This window comes from Octopus bimaculoides, chromosome 26 (assembly GCF_046866305.1).
Source record: "Octopus bimaculoides isolate indiv1 chromosome 26, ASM4686630v1, whole genome shotgun sequence".
Lineage (NCBI taxonomy): Eukaryota > Metazoa > Mollusca > Cephalopoda > Octopoda > Octopodidae > Octopus > Octopus bimaculoides.
The window spans coordinates 26389021-26410390 of NC_142953.1; the positions used below are offsets into that span (position 1 = coordinate 26389021).

At 36.9% G+C, this 21370-nt stretch overlaps 1 protein-coding gene and 1 long non-coding RNA gene across 3 annotated transcripts in view; one reads left to right on the forward strand and one right to left on the reverse strand.

Moving 5' to 3' along the window:
- LOC149130998 (uncharacterized) overlaps nt 1-13426 on the forward strand; it is a 95808-nt gene extending 82382 nt beyond the window's left edge. For both annotated transcript variants that reach the window (XR_016238534.1, XR_016238533.1), the window contains exons 2-3: nt 789-1064; nt 11074-13426. This is a non-coding gene — a long non-coding RNA (uncharacterized LOC149130998). The remainder of the gene's footprint in view (nt 1-788; nt 1065-11073) is intronic.
- The window catches only part of LOC106883971 (uncharacterized), a 239096-nt gene that overhangs the window by 184857 nt on the left and 32869 nt on the right, over nt 1-21370 (reverse strand). The gene's annotated exons all lie outside the window — the stretch shown is intronic.

Sequence of the window (21370 nt, forward strand, 5' to 3'; positions counted from 1 at the left end):
AAAAGCCTGCGGAATTTAAACTAAGAATGTAAAGATGGACATAGTGCCACAAAGCATTCTGCCAACTCTCTGCCATAACAGCATGTGAGAATGTTGTGTTAAAAACAACTCCTTGGATGCAGAAAGCCTTTGCCTTTTTTCTTTTCCTTCCAAAGGGTTGTTTTCAACTCAATATATTTATTTCTTTACCACGTTTATTATTTTTAAAGCTTTATCTACTTCAAATTCCTCCGTAAAAACAGTCTACAAGGGTATGATTTTTTTTCTTCAGCTTACACTTTTTAGAAATAATTGTGTCAAATTTTGGCATAAGGTCACCACTAATAGTTGACTATTAGTTTATTTTATCAAAATTCACCCCCACCGGAAGGATGAGAGGTTAAGTTAACTTCGGCAGATTTTGATCTCAGAACGTAAAGACGCGGAATTTTTTTTTAATAAATAATACAAACTGTATGTAATATGAATATGAATCTAAGGCGGCGAGCTGGCCGAAACATTAGCACGCCAGGTGAAATGCATAGCGGTATTTCGTCTGTCTTTATGTTCTGAGTTCAAATTCCGCCGAGGTTGACTTTCATCCTTTCGGAGTTGATAAATCAAGTACCAGTTGCATACTGGGGTCAATTTCATTGACTGCCCCCCCCCTCCCAAAAAATCTCAAGCCTTGTGCCTAGAGTAGAAAAGAATGTAAATATGAATTTATAATTTGATTTCTTTGGTTTGAAATTTATTATATTCTTGTCCTCTATTCAAATCTCATTGCTATGGTCTTCTTTCAATTATAGGGTTTCCTGGTTGCAAATCAGTTATGCCGTCAGCTGCATTGGGCAGAGAGAGAGAGAGAGAGAGAAGGAGGAGGACAAGACACTAGCTAGACACGTACTTGTGCGCTTAGTAAATAGGAATGAAATAACTGGTGTCGCTGCTTATACTATTAGATATCCAGTTTTTTTTGTTTTTGTTTTTGTTATCAGATCTCAAAGTGTTTTGGGGTCGATTTTCTCGACTAAAGGCGATGCTCCAGCATGGCCGCAGTCAAAATGACTGAAACAAGTAAAAGAGTAAGTAAATTTATATATATATATATATATATACGAGGAGCCTCTTTCAGTTTTGGTCTACCAAACCCACACACAAGGTTCCCGAGGCTATAGTAGAAGACATTCGTCCAAAGTGTCACACAGTAGGATTGAAACGAGTAAGTTGATAACATTGAGCCTACTTAGAACTTGACTAGTATTTCTATTGACCGCCAAAGATTTGAACTCTGAACATAAACTACTACTACGACTGCTTAGTATTTGCAGCAATAGCTATAGCTATTGGTGGTGGTGGTGGTGGCGGTGGTGGCGGCGGTGGTAGTAGTAGTAGCAGTTACGATTGAGGTAGTAGACTGTTTCCCATTCACAAGTTCTTAGCTGGTGAAAAAAGAGGAAATGAAATTTAATAAACTTGAAACTGAAATAAAAGTTTCAAGTAATAAAATGTCAATAAAAAAGTAATTTTGCTGGACTGGATTCATCTTTCGTGAACATTTGAGCAAGATGTCATGGAGTGGCAGTACCGTTGGCCATTGACGATGGCAGCCATCTTTATTTACAGTGTATATGTGTGTGTACTTAATTTCCAACACATGATATGCTGTCTTGAGATTAAAAACAAAGCTAGGCTTTAACAGAAGTGAATATGGCGAGGAGGAAGAAGGAGAGGGGAAGAAATAAGAGTAACAGTAGTAGTAGTAGTAGTAGTAGTAGTAGTAGTAGTAGTAGTAGTAGTAAGGAAGAGGAGAAGAAAAAAGGCCAAAATGATGATAATGAAGAGGAGAAGGAAAAAGCAAAGAAGAGAATGGGAAGGAAGGGGAGGGGAGGGAAAGAGCGGGGAAGGAGCATGGCAGAAGAAGAAGAACAACAACAACAACAACAACAACAACAACAACAAATAGAGTAGAAACCAAAGAAGAAGGAATGATGATGACGATAATGCAGATGATGCTGATGATGATGTTGATAACGACGATGACGGCGACGACTTAAGATAATGAATAGAAAAAGTAATGGAAGGATTTATTGAATTCCTAAAACTGCAAAATGTGGTCGGATTCGAGAGAAACTTGCCGAAGGCGAATCAAATTGTAATGGAGGAAAGATGTAGTGAATTGAATAATAATAATAATAATAATAATAATAATAATAATAATAATAATAATAATAATAATAAGAAGAAGAAGAAGAAGAAGAAGAAGAAGAAGAAGAAGAAGAAGAAGAAGAAGTAGAAGAAGAAGTAGAAGAAGAAGAAGGACGACGACGACGATGATTTATAATAATAATAATAGTAACAATAGTAGTGAAACTGGAAAAAAATACATGCAAGCTGTTACTTTGTGACGAAACTGAAATTAGTCAGATATTAAGATATTTTGTAGCTGTTACCACCAAACGACAACATCAATAATACTAACTGGTTCCAGAATATAGAGAAAAGATTCTACCAGGGACCAGAATTAACTTCGTTCATAGACTTGAATTGTTTTTTTAATGACTTTGTTCCAAACAAGGCATGAGGCCAATGAAAGAAAAGAAGGGGCGCATAAATTCAAAAGGTGTTGATTGATAGAATGTTTAAAGGACTGAATATCATAGAGCAAAAGAAAACAAAGGATAGAAGTGAGTTCCAGACAAGTAGAAGATTGAGGAAAGAAGCTATTAGAATAGATGGTAGTTCAACAGAGAAACGATGTGTTCGGGAAGAGAAGCAGGTGACACGTTTAAAGGTCTTGACAAAAGGAATTAGAGCAGAAAGTTTATCAGACTAATGACTATTGAAATATTTATAGAAGAGACACAACAAAGCTACATTTCGATAATGAGCCAAAAACTCTAACCAAGAAGAACGGACAAGGCCCACCATGTTAACAACTCGGTTCTGAATTCGATCAAGCAATTTAAGACACCCAGAAGATGCACCAATCTAAAGACAACATCTTTTATAGAAAAAGTGTTTTGCTACACTTTTTCGAGAGCAACACGATCAGAAAAGCATTCAACAAAGAAAAGTTTGACTGTAACCAACTGAAAGGTACTATAATAGTACCGCAGCATCATGACACCACAGTATAACACGACAATGAGCCAAAAACTCTAACCAAGAAAAACGGACAAGGCCCACCATGTTAACAACTCGGTTCTGAATTCGATCAAGCAATTTAAGACACCCAGAAGATGCACCAATCTAAAGACAACATCTTTTATAGAAAAAGTGTTTTGCTACACTTTTTCGAGAGCAACACGATCAGAAAAGCATTCAACAAAGAAAAGTTTGACTGTAACCAACTGAAAGGTACTATAATAGTACCGCAGCATCATGACACCACAGTATAACACGACAATAATATGACACTACTGCGACACTACGAAACTATAACATTATGGTACTTGTGTAACTATGGCAATGTGGCACTTTAACGCTGCCATTATGACACAATGACACTGTAGAAGAGTGGCACGATGATACTGTGGTACCGCGGAATGATGCTATGACAGTATGGCATTATAACAACATGTCACTGCGGCACAATTGCACTGTCGAAATGAAATTCTGTGACACAAAGACACTCTAGAACTATGACATTAACACTGTGACGCCCTGACATTGCGGAACTATGGCACTGTGACATCATAACACTCATTGGGTTACTATGGCACTGTAGGACTGACGCTGTAACACAATAACTATATAACACTGACAGTATGGCACAATAGCACTATAAAATTGCGGCACTATGACCCTGTACTATGGGATGACGCTGTGATATTGTGGATATTATGGCATTATAACATGTCACTGCAACAGTGTGGGGCTGTGGAAATGTGACTCTATGATGCTGTGACACTATGGCACTGTGACTCTGTAATACTATAACACTAAGCAGGCTCACCCACACAATTATCCAAGAACAGTTTCAGACGAGTTGCCGTATACACAGCTTATATATGAGATTCAAGTACGCAATTGGCCCGGCGATTTTCGGCAACCACTTCTGTCTGTTTCTGTCGGTACTAATCAGTTGGCTGTGTTTATCATTTGATGGAAAATTTCCTAGTAAAGGTTGTCAATAAGATACTTCCGATAGAAGGCCACATTTTTTGTAGCAGTGTCAAACAATCAAATCTCTTCCTGGTACTCTCTCTTTCCTGGAAGTGGTTGGATCAATAGTCTCAAATGTCTCACCATCGATGCTGTATGCGCGGCATATTGGGCAGGAGTCTTCTACCATAGCACTGGACCGATCAATACCTTATGAGTGAATTTGGTAGACGGAAACAAGGCAGAATCCTGACGTGTATACGTATATACATATGTATGTGTTTGTGTGTGTATGTGTGTGTGTGTCTTTGTGTTTCTTCACCCGTATTCGCTTGACGACCTGTGTTCGTTTGTTTACGTCATCGTAATTTAGCGGTTTGGCAACGGAGACCAATACAGTAAGTACCAGCTTTCAATGAAAAAATAAAATAAAAAGAACATAACTTAAGGGATCAATTTCTTCGACGAAAATCCCTTCAAGGTGGTGCCCCAGTATGGCCGCAGGCTAATGACTGAAACATTTAAACAGGTAAAAGACAGTTACATCCCTTCCCGTTACTGAGTTCCACTTTCGTTAGGGTCGTCTTCCCCGTTTATCAACTCCATGGGTCGATGAAACCAGTAAGAGATAACAGATGAAAGGTACTTTGCTCAAAGCTACTCTGTGTGTGTGTGTGTGTGTGTGTGTGTGTGTGTGTGTGTGTGTGTGTGTGTGTGTGTGTGTGTGTGTGTGTGTGTGTGTGTTAGTTTGATGTGAGTATAGATCAAAGACGAGTACGAATACAGTCTATTAAACACACACACAGATTGGCTGGATACGACATTGTGGAGAGGACGGCTGTAGACAAGATGTAGTTTACACGTCATCAGTAAACAAAAGACGTTTACGGCAATTCGGTTATCAAATTAAAGGAAATATTAATTACTTTGATGTTTTAATTGATTTTTCGTTCGTCTTCCTCTCTTCTTTCATTCTTCGTTTACCGTTTCCGTATTCTTCCTCTTTGTCATCATTTTGTGCATATGAATGTGTGTATATGTGTATATATACCTATCTATCCATGTATGTGTGTGTGTGTGTATATATATATATGTATATATGTTTGTATGTGTGTGTGTATATGTATGTATGTATGTATTCATGCATACGCATTGTGGTGGTGGGCTCTATATACGAATCTAATCCATTTCGGAACCCTGTTCGTTAACCAAGTTGTTCGTTATATGACCAACTGAGATACATACAGATAGGGACAATCAATTCCAAGCCACCCAAACCCCACATAAAGGTATGGAATTATATTTTATTTGTCCATTCATCTGCGTGTATGTGAAAGGATGATCTGGTTCAGCTCTAATGTCTGTCTGTAGACGTACCGCATTTCTTGTCAATGCTTCTGCCCAGCAATCTGAAGGTTTCTACCTCCTCGAGCAATGTACGGACCAGTTTTATCGTTTCTCTTCTGCTCGTGATTCACTAAGTTTCACAATTCTCCGATGACCTCACCCTTATCGCTGTGTCTTCCTTTACACCTGTTGCTGACTGCGAAACAACAATACTAACTAGGTTGTCAGCAAAATCCAGGTTACTATGTCTATTTATGTGTTTGTGAATGTGTAACTAATAAACCTGTAAGTATCTACGTCCATATACGTATATACACAAAGACACCTGTCACATCCACATACATCCTTCGATCTAAATAAACTAGTTGGAATCTACGCATATATTTCACTAGAATTTTAAGATTATGTTTTAATCCTGATATTTTCTTCAGTTGGACTTCACTCGTGCCATTCCTGCCAGCTCCAGCTATATATTCAAACAATGAATATAACAATTCAACACCTCAAACGCAATGTCTGTCTCCCTATTTACATGTGTGTGTATAAACAGGAATGTATTTACGTCCATATATATATATATACCCAAAAACTTATCTCAATCACGCACATTTTTATAGCTATTTAAACTATAAAACCAGTTAGAATTCACAAATATATTTCACTAGAATTTCAAGATTATATTTTAATACTGATATTCTCTTCGATTGGACGTATTTCGTTCTATTCCTGCCAGCTCCTGTCATATTCAATCAGTGAATAGAACGATCAGACGCCATGTCGCTCTCCCTGTTTATATGTATGTATGTATGTGTATATAAGCCCAGGCTTCGCTGTAAGGTAAGAAGTTTGCTTCCCAACCACATAGTTCTGGGTTCAATCACAGCGCGTGGCACCTTGGGCAAGTGTTTTCTGGTATAGTCCCAGGCTGACCAAAAGCGTTTTCAGTGGATTTTGGTAGACGGAAACTGTGAAACTGAAAGAAACTCGTCGTATATATATATATATATATATATGGCGGTGCCCCCAGCATGGCCACAGCTCATGAGCTGAAACTGGATAAAATGAAAATAAAATGAAATGAAATATATACACTCTTTTACTTGTTTCAGTCATTTGACTGCGGCCATGCTGGAGCACCGCCTTTAGTCGAGAAAATCGACCCCAGGACTTATTCTTTGTAAGCCTAGTACTTATTCTATCGGTCTCTTTTTGCCGAACCGCTAAGTTACGGGGACGTAAACACACCAGCATCGGTTGCCAAGCGATGGGGGAAAACACAGACACTCACAAGGCTTTGGTCGGCCCGAGGCTACAGTAGAAGATACTTGCCCAAGGTGTCACGCAGTGAGACTGAACCCGGAACCATGTGGTTGGGAAGCAAGCTACTTACCACACAGCCACTCGTGCGCCTAAATATAGAGCTGTAATATATATATATATATATATATATATAAATATTACAGTTCTATATTCAAGAGGTGAGGAATTATGTACATTATTTACATTTGACAGAAATTTGTCCTCATCTTGTTTGTTGTTAACACAACGTTTCGGCTGATATACCCTCCAGCCTTCATCGCGTGTTTTTATGAATTTTGGAGTAAAAGCAATTTGTCTTTGCGAGAATACAACAAACATTTGAGCCAAAACATCGTTCCAGACATTTACTTGGCCCTCAAAAGGAACAATGCCATAGTAGTAGTAGTGGTGGTGGCAGTGTCTATAGTGGTAGTTATTCTCGGTTTTTCTACTTTTCTTGCTGTTGTTGTTGTTATTACTGTTGCTGTTGATGTTGCTGCTACTGTTGGAAACTGAAGTGCTGGCCCTGGGAGGCACACATCAGAACCTACGCCATTGGGATCAATCACATAAACGGGGAACGAACCCGTAACCATTTGGCAGCAAAGTGGACGTCTTGATCACACAACCTTGCCTTCTTTGTGCTTCAGAAAACAATTGCTGCTATTTCTAGCAGCTCAGAACTCGGTGGTTGGTCAGACTAGGGTTAAACCATCAATTTACTCATCAACGTTATTCTGTTTCGTCTTTTATCTCCTCCCCACCAACACCACCACCACCACCAACTCTCCATCATCTCTCATTATTTCTTATCTCTTATCACTTCATTTCTTTTATCTCTCGTCCATCTTTCCCCACCAATATTTCTTCTTTCTTCGTCTACGAAAATCTTTCATCATCTTCCAATCTTCTCATATTCTCTGTACATCTGTTTCTTTATCTCCACGGCCCTCACTCTCATTCTCCTCTCTCTCTCTCTCTCTCTCTCTCTCTCTCTCCCACCTCCCCCTCTCTTTCATTCTGTCCCATTTCTCTTTCTCTCACTCCATTCTATCTCTCTTACCCTCCCATTCCCTCATCTATCTATCTCACCTCTCTCCCTTTTATCTTCTGCTTTTCACCCACTCACTACCTTCTCTCGATCTCTCATTCTATCTCTCTCTCTCTCTCATCCCCTTCTCTCCTTTATCACTCTCCCTTTCTCTCACTTCCTCCCGTCTCTTCCACTCACACTCTTCTTTCTGCCGCCTACTACCCTCTCTCTCTCTCTTGCTTTTCTGTCGCTCTGTTGGTTCCTTCTCACACACTTCTATCTCCTCTTCACTCTTCCCTCAAATTTATTCTCGCCACCCCACCCACCTTCATTTTCTCATCATTTCGTCGACGAAGAGCCTCAAAGATTATTTTCAGGTGCGATATCTGAAAACCAACAAGAACAACAACAAGCACAAAGATACTGATATTTCGGAGAGCGCAGCACGCACACACACACACACACACGCAAACAAGCTACGCACATACACATCCACAAACATTTTCATACACACACACACACACACACACACACACACACACACACACACACACACACACGCTCCAACATGGAATCCTGATATTCAGCAGAACAGAGGGAAGAAATCTGATCGATATTTCGTGTCAGAGTCAACCCACGTGACCTACTAAGTTATAAGAGACCTGAATATGCGAATACAGACATGCATACAATCACACACACACACACACACACACACACACACATACACACGTTCATATTATTGTGTAGCTTACTACTGTTTCGATTCCTAGTATATCTGATCTCAAGATGGTGGAAGCGGCGGCAGCGGTGGTGGCGGTGGTGGCGGTGGTGGTGGAAGTGTTGTGGGAGGTTGTGATGTTGGTGGTAGTGGAAGGTGTTTGATAGTTTAACCCAGCAGCGACAATTCTTAAACTGTGCCAAGTGTTTATGGATGGTAGAATGCAGCAGACAACGAAATCTCATCCTTGCGTTGCGAAAGAGCTATATCAAAGATATATATATATATATATATATATATATATATATATATATATATATATATATATATATATATATATACATACAATTTTTTTTCTCCGTGTTTTTCTCCTTGTCTCCGTATTCTTTCTGTTGAAGAGCGTAGCTCGAAACGTCAAAGACTTTCCGTATTCCCGAGCGTCATACTAATACATCCTTTTGTTATTTACACCACCTGTCCTCGTCTGTTGTTGTTTTTTCGTACATTCTCCTACATACATATATATATACATATCGGCGTACGTACACTTTGGTCTCTTATATGTATGTATGTATGTATGTATATATATATATATATATATATATATATATATATATATATATATATAGAGAGAGAGAGAGAGAGAGATAGATAGATAGGTAGATAGATAGATAGATATGTATACATACATACATGCATACATACATGTATATATAGACAGACTAGGGCCCCAAATGAACAACAGGCTGGACGTTGGCAGTCAATATATTATTTAGCTACATCTAGATGCGTGTAGGTTCATTTTTGATAACATGCTCATGTATTATTTATAAAAAAAAAAAGGAAGAAAGAAAAAAAGAGGAAACTGCGCGTATAATACATAACTTAGAAGCAGCGCTACGGTTGTACCAGGGCACACGAGCTTGAGACATGGCCGCCCTCACGTATTTCTCATGAAGAATTCCTGAAGGAGCTTCGTGAGACCACTGTGGAGACGCTTCCGGGAGAAAAGCGATTATATCAGTGACTCGATCATCTCCTAGGGATATCTGAAGAAGGAATTTTTGTATTCTGAAATATTATATGAGACTATGGATGATTAAATTATAACAGTTATTATAGTTATTGTTGTGCCATTCGAGACACATTACACCATATTATATATATATATATATTTGAAAATGAACATTCGTTGTTTAAATTTTTGTACTTTAGAATTTTTAAAAACTTAACCAGTTTCAGAGATTTCTCTGATTTTGAAAAGTTGAGATACAAAGACGTATATCTATGCTGCAAATGTGCGTGTTCCCAACTGTGGCCCTCCATAAATCCTAAATTTTATTTTAGAATTTATGGGAGCAACTGTCTTTGAAGACTCGTCGTCTTTGAATGCTCGAAATGAGGGGTAGATAGACAGTCGACAACTGATGTTTACTTGTCCTGTTTTTACGTATTTCATGCTGTTTGTACAGTTGGTGAAGTCCTGCACCCAAATATGCATGTATAAACACACACGCACACGCACACACGCGCACACACACACACACACACACACACACACACACACACACACACACACACACACACACACACATACACAAAACAGCGTTAATTATAAGTTACAATTATTTCCGTACCATGTTTCTTTGCAACGCCAGTTTACGCAAGGATTCTAAATGAAAATTCACGTCATGTTTCCGGTTTTAGGCATCAGAGAGGCGCATCAAAGTTGTGTTGTCACATTGTGCGTCCTTCATAGACATATATTTCGATTAGGCATATCGATACTAATAATTTAGTATTAGAACTTTATATAACACATGCTTCAAAAAGAAGAGTTAGTCGAGTACAAAGCGTAATAAAAACAAAATGTTGGAATCTTCGAATATATTTCACTAGAAGAAATTATGTTATAAACTTCATTATCTTGCGAGTGTTTCTGCTATAAGATGCCATCACTCAAAGTTGATTGCTTGTGTATCACCTTATATATTCATGAAAACAATACATATGAAATTTATATGATGTAAGACCTGTCTTCGTCATATAAATTATATATGGAGATTTTCGCAAAATACATTTCGGTGTTATTGTTTATTCCCAATCCTATCTTCGATATATACTTGGTTTCGATATATGCTTGATTCACCGACTTTTCTGTCTTTGAACTACCTCACCCCGATGAAAGATTTGGAATTTAAAACGCATGTACTCGCACTTTTGCATCATATATATATATATATATATATATATATATATATATATATATATATATATATATATATTCTTTTTTTCTCATTCTTTTTCTTATCCCTCAAGCGCTTTTCACATGCTTTTATTTTTCTGAGAAAGGACTAGCGTCCGAAACGTCAAAGACTTTTTCATCTTTTTAAGCGTTAAACTAATACAGCATTTGTTAAAACTTGTCTCTCCTGTGTTGCTCTCATTTATGCTTATTGTCAAACACGCACACACACACTCACATACACACTTACTCACGCACACATATACTTATATAAATATGTATATATAAATTCATTATTTATATTATAATTCATTATTTATATTATTTCATTTTTTTCTCCAGTTCCAGTTCTGCTGCTGAAATAAGAAGTCGGTAAATTGAAGGATTGCAGGTTCAGTACCACTTTAAACCAATCACGGAACTCTATATTGTCTCAGTTAAATTTATCCTGGAAAGAATAGGTGTAAATATTCTTTTAGAGCTCTTCCACCCAAAGAACCCGTTGTATATGTATAACCAACTTAGTCTTGAATATCCAGACTGACCTAAGTTACTTTCTCATTGCACCCGATAGTCAAAATTGCGTCCCCTACATAATAACATACCCATCGTATAGTTTCACCAGACTGCTTCCAGCAGTGAATTTCTCTTGGGATCCCTGTGTTATTTAGCTGAAAGCTTTTTAGTCAGAAACCAAAGTAGCTAAAGCTATCAGTTTCGACAAGTCATTATCCATTATAAGCAGCTGTATTTTCAATCAGTCATTTTTTTCACTTGATTGAATAAAACTCTTGAAGGTTGGGACCCAACATGATGACAGTTCAAAGACTGAAAGCAGCAAAAATTATTTTTTTTTTGTCTGTGTGTAAGTGATTGCGCATGTGAGTGAGTGAGTGTGTGTGTGTGTGCGTGCGTCTGTTTGTATGGTTGTGTACCATACAATAAGCCTGTCTTTAAAATACATTTACAAGATGGTATCAAAAAGTTCCCGAACTAGTTCTGTAGCGCGCCAACAGATGGCAGTACACAGTTGCATGCGCAGTGAGAATTAGCACTGATCTTCATGAGGTCATGTGCCAAGTGACATCGCTATGTTTACTTTGCAAGTTGTGAAATTTGTGTATATATGATCACGTTTATGCTGTAATCTGCGATTTTTTTCGTGTTCAGGAACAAAGAGCCAACGTGAAATTTTGCATTAAACTCGTGAAGTCTGCTACAGAGACATTGAGCATGCTTCGACAAACTTACGGCGACAAGGCAATGGGTCATACACAATGTTTCTAGCATCACGGACGCTTCAAAACCTGATGAACGTCTCTGGAAGACGATGAACGATCTGGAAGACCTGCCACGAGCGTCTTCCGCAGAAATTTGGTATTGTGCATCGAGAATTCGCCCCCCCCCCGGGTCAGACTGTCAATGGGGGAGTTCTACTGCGACCTTTTGAAGCGTTTGAGGGAGGACATTCGGCGAAAGCGACCGGACATGTGGAGCATGAAGTAATGGATTTTTTCACGACGACAACGCACCCTGTCACCGAGATCTTCTCACTCGTGAGCTTCTCGCCAAAAGCAACATGGTATCACTTCCGCACCCACCCTATTCGCCAAATCTAGCATCTGCAGACTTCTATCCCTTCCCCAAGATGAAGATGCTGCTCAAAGATAGCCGTTTTAACACCATTGTCGAGATCCAGAGCTTACGGAAAACGACTTCCGGGTCGGATTCCAAAAGTGACAGGAACGCTGGGATCGGTGAAATGCTGTGCAAGGCAGCTATTTCGAATGAGATGACGTTAAAACTTAGGTAAATAAGTTTTTTTTTTTATTAAACATAACTTGCCCTAAAACCATTTCATATCACTTCGTGAGTCGGTTCAGTAACCTGTTACTTTGGAGTCTCTACGACGTACTGTCACTTGTATGTGTGTGTGTGTGTGCTACAGAATCCCAACACGAAAAAAAAAAAAAACTAGTCACCAATATCTAAGCAATATTAGGTTACTTACGAAGAAAACAAAACAATACGAAGGACAACTCAGAATAACAAGACTAAGATATAAGAAATTCACTATCAAGAATAATAAATGTGCATTCCCATCATTAGCTGCCAAACAGATATCACTATGGTTTTAACATCTAGTCAGTACCATTCAATCCGGCGGTGTTAACAGCGTTGAAATATAATCGCTGCCAGGGAATCCAGCAGAATATTGCTACAAGTAGCAACATTAGAGTAAACAAATAATGATAACTTATTGCTACAGTATAGTAATTATAACAAAGAACTCATTCCAAAAAGGACATTCAGACAAATATCACAAACATAGACTACTAGATACATTGTTTCTCAATCAACATCACATCAAGAACATGATATCACACCAAAAACGAACCTGATAAAGATTAGTGGAATAGTACATCTCGTAAAGAACGCCCTCGAACAATGTACAAAGAAAAGGACAAGCTTATATCAATATCTATGAAACAAGTTCAATACTATAAAATATATTAACCAAATAAATTGTTTACTAAAAGTCAAACAATAAAATAAAAAAGGGACATAAAATGAAATGAAATTTAAAATTATACACACACACATATATATTATTTATTTAAATAAATAATATTTATCTCTTACCAGATGGAGTACTTTCTTTGTTGAATTTTCTATCATGGATTAGTACAACACACACACACACACACACACACACACACACACACACACACACACACACATATATATATATATATATATATATATATATATATATATATATATAAATTTATATAAGAGCATTACTGAATATATTTATAGGGAATAAATGGTTTTTTCCCTTATGAGGTTTTTTCACGCTAACTACTTGATAAATTCTTACAAAGACTTTATCGTATTATTGAATTATATATATATATATATATATATATATATATATATATATATATATATATATATATATAATTAAAACAAATAACTAATAACACGTCCTAACTACAAATAGACTAAATAATCCATTATAATTAAACTGCCAACGAGCTCATTATTGGGGGAACAACTCAAATCACCCTACATTATAGACTAAACAAATATATATGTAGCTTAAGTCAACATGTACACTTACAAACTACAAACATTGAATACTACAAAAACGAAAATACTATCGAAATAATACTATATATAGCGAAACCCCATTCTTGCAGAGAAATTAATAGAAACCGTAGGCTGCCAAAAAAACCGAAAGATCGAGATCTGTCAACAAGAGGAAGTCAATCTTAACTACCTATCGGAAGTGACGTTATACCCGATAGTAATTGATATCTAACCAGCGGAAGTGACGTTGTACCCAACACTGAATAATAACCAAACTCCAAAACTGTGATTTAACGATACCCAGGTTTAAAAAAAAAATTAACATTCCTTACAATTCCGAGTTCAACTGTAAACTCGAGATCATTTCAAACGTCCTCAAAATGTCACCTTGTTTACTTAAGCAACGGTTAAAGCATTTAGCCAACATTTTACTACTTTTTGCTTTTCCATGGGCGCCTTTAACAGATTAGTGCTCTCCAAAATCATCCCAACTTTATAATTCTATCATATCTACTGACTTGAATGGAAAATGCGTTAAAACTCACCCAAAGAGGAATTCTACTATCCTCCTAGAGCAACTATGTAACGCGGAAATTAAAACTATCAGTCTTATTATAAATACTCTATTCTCACATCTAAATAGTTAATCTGTTTTACGCAGTCATCATTTCTATTTACCTCGAGATTCACTGGATATATTTTCTCAGCAAATCTTCAAAATACCGTTAGTTAGAAATAGAAATATCGATATATCCGAAGCATCTACTGAGTTATTTAACCAAACCTATCTTTATATATATATATATATATATATATATATATATATATATAATATATATATATATATATATATATATATATTACGGCCTGCTGTTCCTTTAAACCATTTCCGATACTTGTGGATTTGTATCTCGATGCCCCTATATATATATAATGTAATTATACTTATATATAATGTGTGTGTAGTGGGTATGTATTATGGTGTTTAGGAGTAAGTTGAAAACAAATCTGAATATCGCCCACACAGTTATTCTCCAATTTATGAAAGATATTTTCAAATAACGAGGAGAGAAAAAACCCCACAAATTAATAACAATAACGTCAATATCTGTAGAAGAAAATAACGTTCGATTCAGGTAATTAGAGATATAATATTTAAAGAATAGAGACCGAATGAATCTCGCATGAAGAAAACATTGAACGGTGGTATTATGAAACGTTCCTTTGAAGAAATAGTCCGGCGGAACCCGCCTACGATATTATAGTCTTAATTCCCATGAATGACTAATATTTTCAATAAAGGAAGTCAGTAAAGATAACCGAAGCTTCTCTCTTTCTCCTTCCTTCTTTTCTTCTTGAATATTGCTCCTTCTCCAATGAAAGATTACTGAAATATTTATGAAAGATTCGGAAATAAAAGAAAAAACTCACTGAAGAAAGAAAACGAATAGGACCCCCCCACCCAAGGAAAAAAAAAAAGAAAAAAGCTCAGGTTTTTATACTATCATTTTCATTTCTTTTCGTATTTTTGTTTTGATTTGCTACAGCTTTTTCTTATCAACCAAGTCATGAATATAGATACAACGACACAGCTGAAGACACACACATTCACATACATGCACGCGCACGTACACATACAACACGCGCGCGTAGCGTTTTGTATTCCGTTTCAGGCACAAAGAATGGAATTTGTTCAGTTCAAGATTCCTCATATCATATCATTTCTTTTGTTTTGCTGTACCACTGAATCCAACAATATTGATTCCACCGTTGGATAGTAAACTACACTTCTCTCACAACAACAACGTACAACAGCAGTAGTAGTAGTAGTATTTCAATGATTTAATGATTTCCCTCTTAGCCACGAAGGCAGAAATGACGGAAGAGGTTGTACAGACGATTTAACGATTTAATATCAACCTTTAATATTATATTTCAGTGATACTTCTTTCATCGAACCATGGAGTTAATAAACGAGGAAGTCAAGCCTAACGAAATTGGAACTTAGAAAGTGAAGTGAGTGCGTGACTAAGAAAGCGTGCTTCTCAAACCACGTGGTCTTGTGTTCGGTTCTGCTGCGCGGCACCTTGAACAAGTGTCTACTACTATAGCCCCGAGCCAACTAAAATCTTAGGAGTAGATTTGGTAGATGGAAAGTGAAGGACAAAGGGTGGTAGAATAGATGTAATTGTAAAGGACAAAATGTTGGGAAATATTATTCAAGAGGAAAATAGATGTTAGTGTAGACGACAAGAAAAAAGAATCAATCTACGGTAATAGATTGAACTGTTACAATGTCGGGGCTGACGCTTTGCGGTATTCCGTTTCTTCGCGTATTGCGTTCAAATCTCACCACGACCTATTCAGGTGAGATATTTAACTCGTTGATCAATTTAACACCACTAACTGGCGCCTTGATTACCTTCAACAGAATACTGTCTGTTTGCAAACATTTGGGTCAGATCTCCAGTTTAAAGATACCTTCCTCCCTCCATCTATTACACTTGTCATAGTGGTCCTACAAAGGATTAAGGGGCTATACCTTTTTTTCTAGACTTAAAAAAAAAAGAAGAAAAAACAATAAAAGGAGCCTGACCGACAGTTATCAGTTTCTGCTGGATACCTTCGAGACCTCAGATGTTCTCGAACCCTCCGCTGCCGATTTCCTCCGCAAAATCGAGATAATTACGGCCCGTCTGAGAAATGAGCCCCATTTGGTTTGGGGTGTAGTCCCCCATCTCATCTTCTGTTGCTTAATTCCCCATTTAAAAAAAAAAAATTTCTGTGAATCCTTATAATTAAATTGTGATTCAGTCTTTACTTAAATAAAGCTAATGTTGCAATAAAAAATGAAAACAATTTTAACATTTCATGAAATGGTTCGATAGAAGTAAAATTATATGGCGAGATAGAAGTAGTGGTGTTAGGACAGTGACACAGCAAGAGTACATACCACTCGGATCATACTTCCCGAATCAACTCTTGAGTTCCCCCGACACACCCTGGGCCACCAAGCCTATACAAACTTATACAGCCGACCCAGAAGTGCTGTCCCAATAAAAGTGTCGCTTGGGGTGGACCGCCCCATCGCCCTTTTCCATACCTACTCTACTGTGTTAGAATCCCTGAGCTGGGAATTCAATGTAAGATAAAATACTTCCCAAAGACTGCTGCGTTTAGTGGGAGGAGTTAGAATAAGGTAAACGGGTGTGAGGGACCTGGTGTCAGTAAGTGCCAATAGAATTACTTCCAAATGAACCGGAATTCAAAATTATTGGGTGTAATTCTCTCATGAAAGAAACAATCTCCGGTATGAGGCACTTCAATTGGGAAAGGGAAATGCGGTTCCTATTGTTGTTGTTATTGCTGCTGCTGCTGCCGTTGTTGTTGTTGTGGTTGTTGATGATGATGATGATGAGACAGTGGCGGCGATGCCGATAATGGTGGGGATCGTACTTGCTGTCGGTGCTACTACTGCCGCCGCTGCTGCTGATGATGATGATGATAATGATGGCGATTGCGACGACGACGATGACGATGAAAATGTGCTATATTTAAATATTTCTATGGAGAATATTAAAACAATTGCTTTAATTGGTTTCAGTCTTTGAACTGCGACCATTGAAAGGTTTTGGTCGAACAAATCAACCCCCCCCCCCAGTACTTACTTTTCAAATCTGGCACTGATTCTGTCAGTCTCTTTTTATGGGAACGCAAACAAAGCAACACCAGTTGGTAAACGGTGGGTGTGGGGAACCACGGATAGAAAGATACATGCATGAATGAATAGACAGACAGATAGGTAGATAAATGCAGATACAGAAGGGTAAGATAGATAGATAGATAGATAGATAGATAGATAGATAGACAGATAGATAGATAGATAGATAGATAGGCAGATAGATAGATAGATAGATAGATAGATAGATAGATAGATAGATAGATAGATAGATATACGACAGGTCTCCACACAATAGTTTCTGTCTACCAAGTCATATTACAAGGCATTAGTCAAGCCAGGGCTATAGTAAAGACCACTATCCAATAATGCAGTGAGATGAACCAGAAACACCACGTGGTTGCAAAGCGAGCTTCGTAACCACTCAGACATGTCTGCACCTTTTTTTCTTTTGTTCTCAATAAATCTCCTTTTGCTTTCATCAGATTCCTGAATGGAGCCTCTAAACTAGTGGTTCCCAACCGGCGTCCATATGAACCTTGAGGGTCAATATAAGATTTTGGGGTTAAAGTTTATCTGCAATAAATTAGTCCACGCAACTTAACAGTTTAGCAAAAGTGACCGATACAAAAAGTACCAGGCTTAAAGAAAACAACACTGGTGTCGATTCATTCGACTGAAAATTAAAAGTGATACCCTAACTTGGATGCAGTCCAATGACTTAAACAAGTAAAAGAGAAAAAAATGATATTTTAAAAATCAGAATGGCTATGAGAATCCATCCGAGTAAAACAGGAATCAAGGGGAGAGGGGAGGGGGTCCACAGGCAAAAAATGGTTGAGAATCACTGCTCTATACAATGAATAGCAGCCAAAATACTAATGGTAACTATCCTCAGAGTAAAAACCATAAACTCCAAATGACTGATGCAAAATAAGTCTGAAATGAAATAATTTTTGCTTTTCCGTTTTCGTTTTCTAGCTGTGTTATTTATCCTGAGTAAAAACAGCACAAAACTTAGACAATGAAAAATAATGTGTATGTTATTCCAAAAGAAACTATAATAATAATCATCATGATAATTGACGAAGGATCTATTCAACTTTTTGTGTGAGTGGAATGCTTGTGTTTGAGTGAAAGAGACTGAGGTGTGTGCGTGTGAGTGTGTGTGTGTATTTGCGGTGTCATTTGTACATGTAAAATATGTGGCGTGCATATTTCTTTGTGGTATGAATATATACGCATCACTTACGGTGTGTATATATGTGTGTATGTGATATGTCGTCTCTGTTTGTGTGTATTATTGATACCATAACCTTCAGCTATCCGACCATTCTAGAACGTTGTGGCTGTGTTCAAGGCAAGATCGAGAAAGAGAGAAAAACAGAGAGAGGGGGGGAATAGTAACGGCTTCCAAATGAAGCTAGAAACAGAGGAGGAAGGAGAGAAAACCAGAATAATTAATGGAAGAGAAAACAAGGAGAGAGAGGAAAGTTGTAAAAATAGCCTGCAGTAACTTTAACAGTCTGTGTTAAGGGAGGAAGAGTGATTAAAAGTGAGAAGTGAGAGAGAGAGAGAGAGAGAAGAACTGAAGGAATCAGAGCGAGAGAGGTGAATATTAATGGTTTCCAATAAAGAGAGACAGAATGAAGAAGAGACAGGGAGAATAATTAAAGGATCACAACAACTGAAGAGACACACAGAGAGAGAGAGAGAGAGAGAGAGGGAGAAAAAGAGACAGAAATAGAAGGAAAATAGAGAGAAAGTGAAATGCTATATAACCTTCGATAGAGAGACAGAAGGGAGAGAGAGAGAGAGAGACAGAAGGGAGAGAGAGAGAGAGAGAGACAGACAGATAGGAAAGCCGAAAGAGAGTCAGACGGGAGAGAGAGAGAGAGAAGTAGAAGACACAGAGAGAGACACATAGAAAATAGAGACAACTAGAAGAGAGAGGCAGATATGAGGAAAAACAAAAGAGGGAGAGAGACGAGAGCGATAAGAGAATGAGAGGGAAAGAGTAAGAAGGAAGATGTGGGGGGGGGGATGAGAGAAAATATTAATAGCTTGGAGTAAAGTAAAAAAATGTTTCTGCCATCACGTCCATTTTTGTCTTTTGTATGAGTTCACATCAGATTAAAAAGTCACGTTTAGAAAACATGCTCGCATTTCGAAATGGAAAACGGAACAGATAAGATTAAATGAAATAAAGTAAAATAAAAATAAAAATAAAAATTGGATGGGGGGGATAAGGGACAGGGGTGTGTGGGGATTAGGAAGAAAGCAACAAGAAAACGAAGGAAATAAATGTAACTAATAATAATAATACTAAAAAATAGAACTCAATCATTCTCATTCAGGTAATTATATCCAAGTAAGAGGAAAACAAATTAAAAACGAAAAAAGAATAGAGAGAGAAACATTAAAAAAGAAGGAAGAAAATGGCGACGGTAGAGATGGAAGGAACAGCGAGGGAGACAGAGAGGGGTGTGTGAAAGAAAGAGAAGTAGTAGGAGAGAGAAGGCCGTTATATCAGCCAGCCCACATATGTACATAAATGCTAACTGGCAGCAAAATAGCTATCTAAATGGTTCTCAACAATTAATGGTAGACCGAGCTCACAGCTAAGAAGTATTAAGAGCCAGCTGCTACAACCTAACACAGTTCTCACACATGGATGGCGGCATATAAACACACACGCAAGCACATACATACATACATATATATATATACTGATTATGTGTGTGTGTGCATATATATATATATATATATATATATGCACACACACACATAATCACTATTGTGTGGATCAGTGTGTACGTGTATGTATGTATAGGTTTATTTGAGCATACGTATACATCTCTCACTCTCTCCATGTATATAAACACTGAAAGCAAATACACCTGGAACACACAGATATAATATATTTATATAAGTAAAAGAGTATAATATATTATATATATATAAAATATATATATATATATATATATATATATATATATATATATATACATAGATACATACAATACATATATATTACACATGTGTGTGTGTGTATAGATTTATAGATAGATATTATTTTGAATCCAGTGTAACTAAACCACTTTGAGAGTAGTTTTAAACAATTTATCAACTGCAAATTTCTTGCATAAATGAAAGAATTACATAGTCATCTTCCTCTCTTTTTCTCCTCTCTCTCTCTCTCTCTCTCTCTCTCTCTCACTTCCTCTTTATCTACACACACATACACAAATACAAACACATATACATACATCCATCTATGTACAGAAATGAAATGAGATCAACAGAGGTACACACACAGAGATTCGTTGATATTGTTTAACCCAAGGAAAGGCTTGATTGTGCAGACGTATAGCCTTTCATTCAGATAGGGTTTATTTAAGACAACGTGGCCCAATGTGTTCTTTCTTTTGTAAGACGATATGTTGTGGATTCAAAGGAGACTTGGTTGCTATTTCTTCCGAATCGAATGACCTCGAAGAGGTTCCCTAGTTTCGACATTTATCAATTTAATTTGGATATCAACCTGGTAGTTTGCTTTATATTGGCTACTACGTGCAGTTTATATATATATATATATATGTATATATATATATATATATGTATATATATATATGTATATATATATATATATATATATATATATATATATATATATATATATATATATATATATATATATATATATGTATGGAACTCTTTTAAACAAAATAATATATTCCTCTATACACAATCATACAAAACCCCTTTTTTTGTATTTATTTTTACTCACATATATATATATATAAACACTTATATATTTATGTTTGTATGTATGTATATATTTATATATACATATATATATATGTA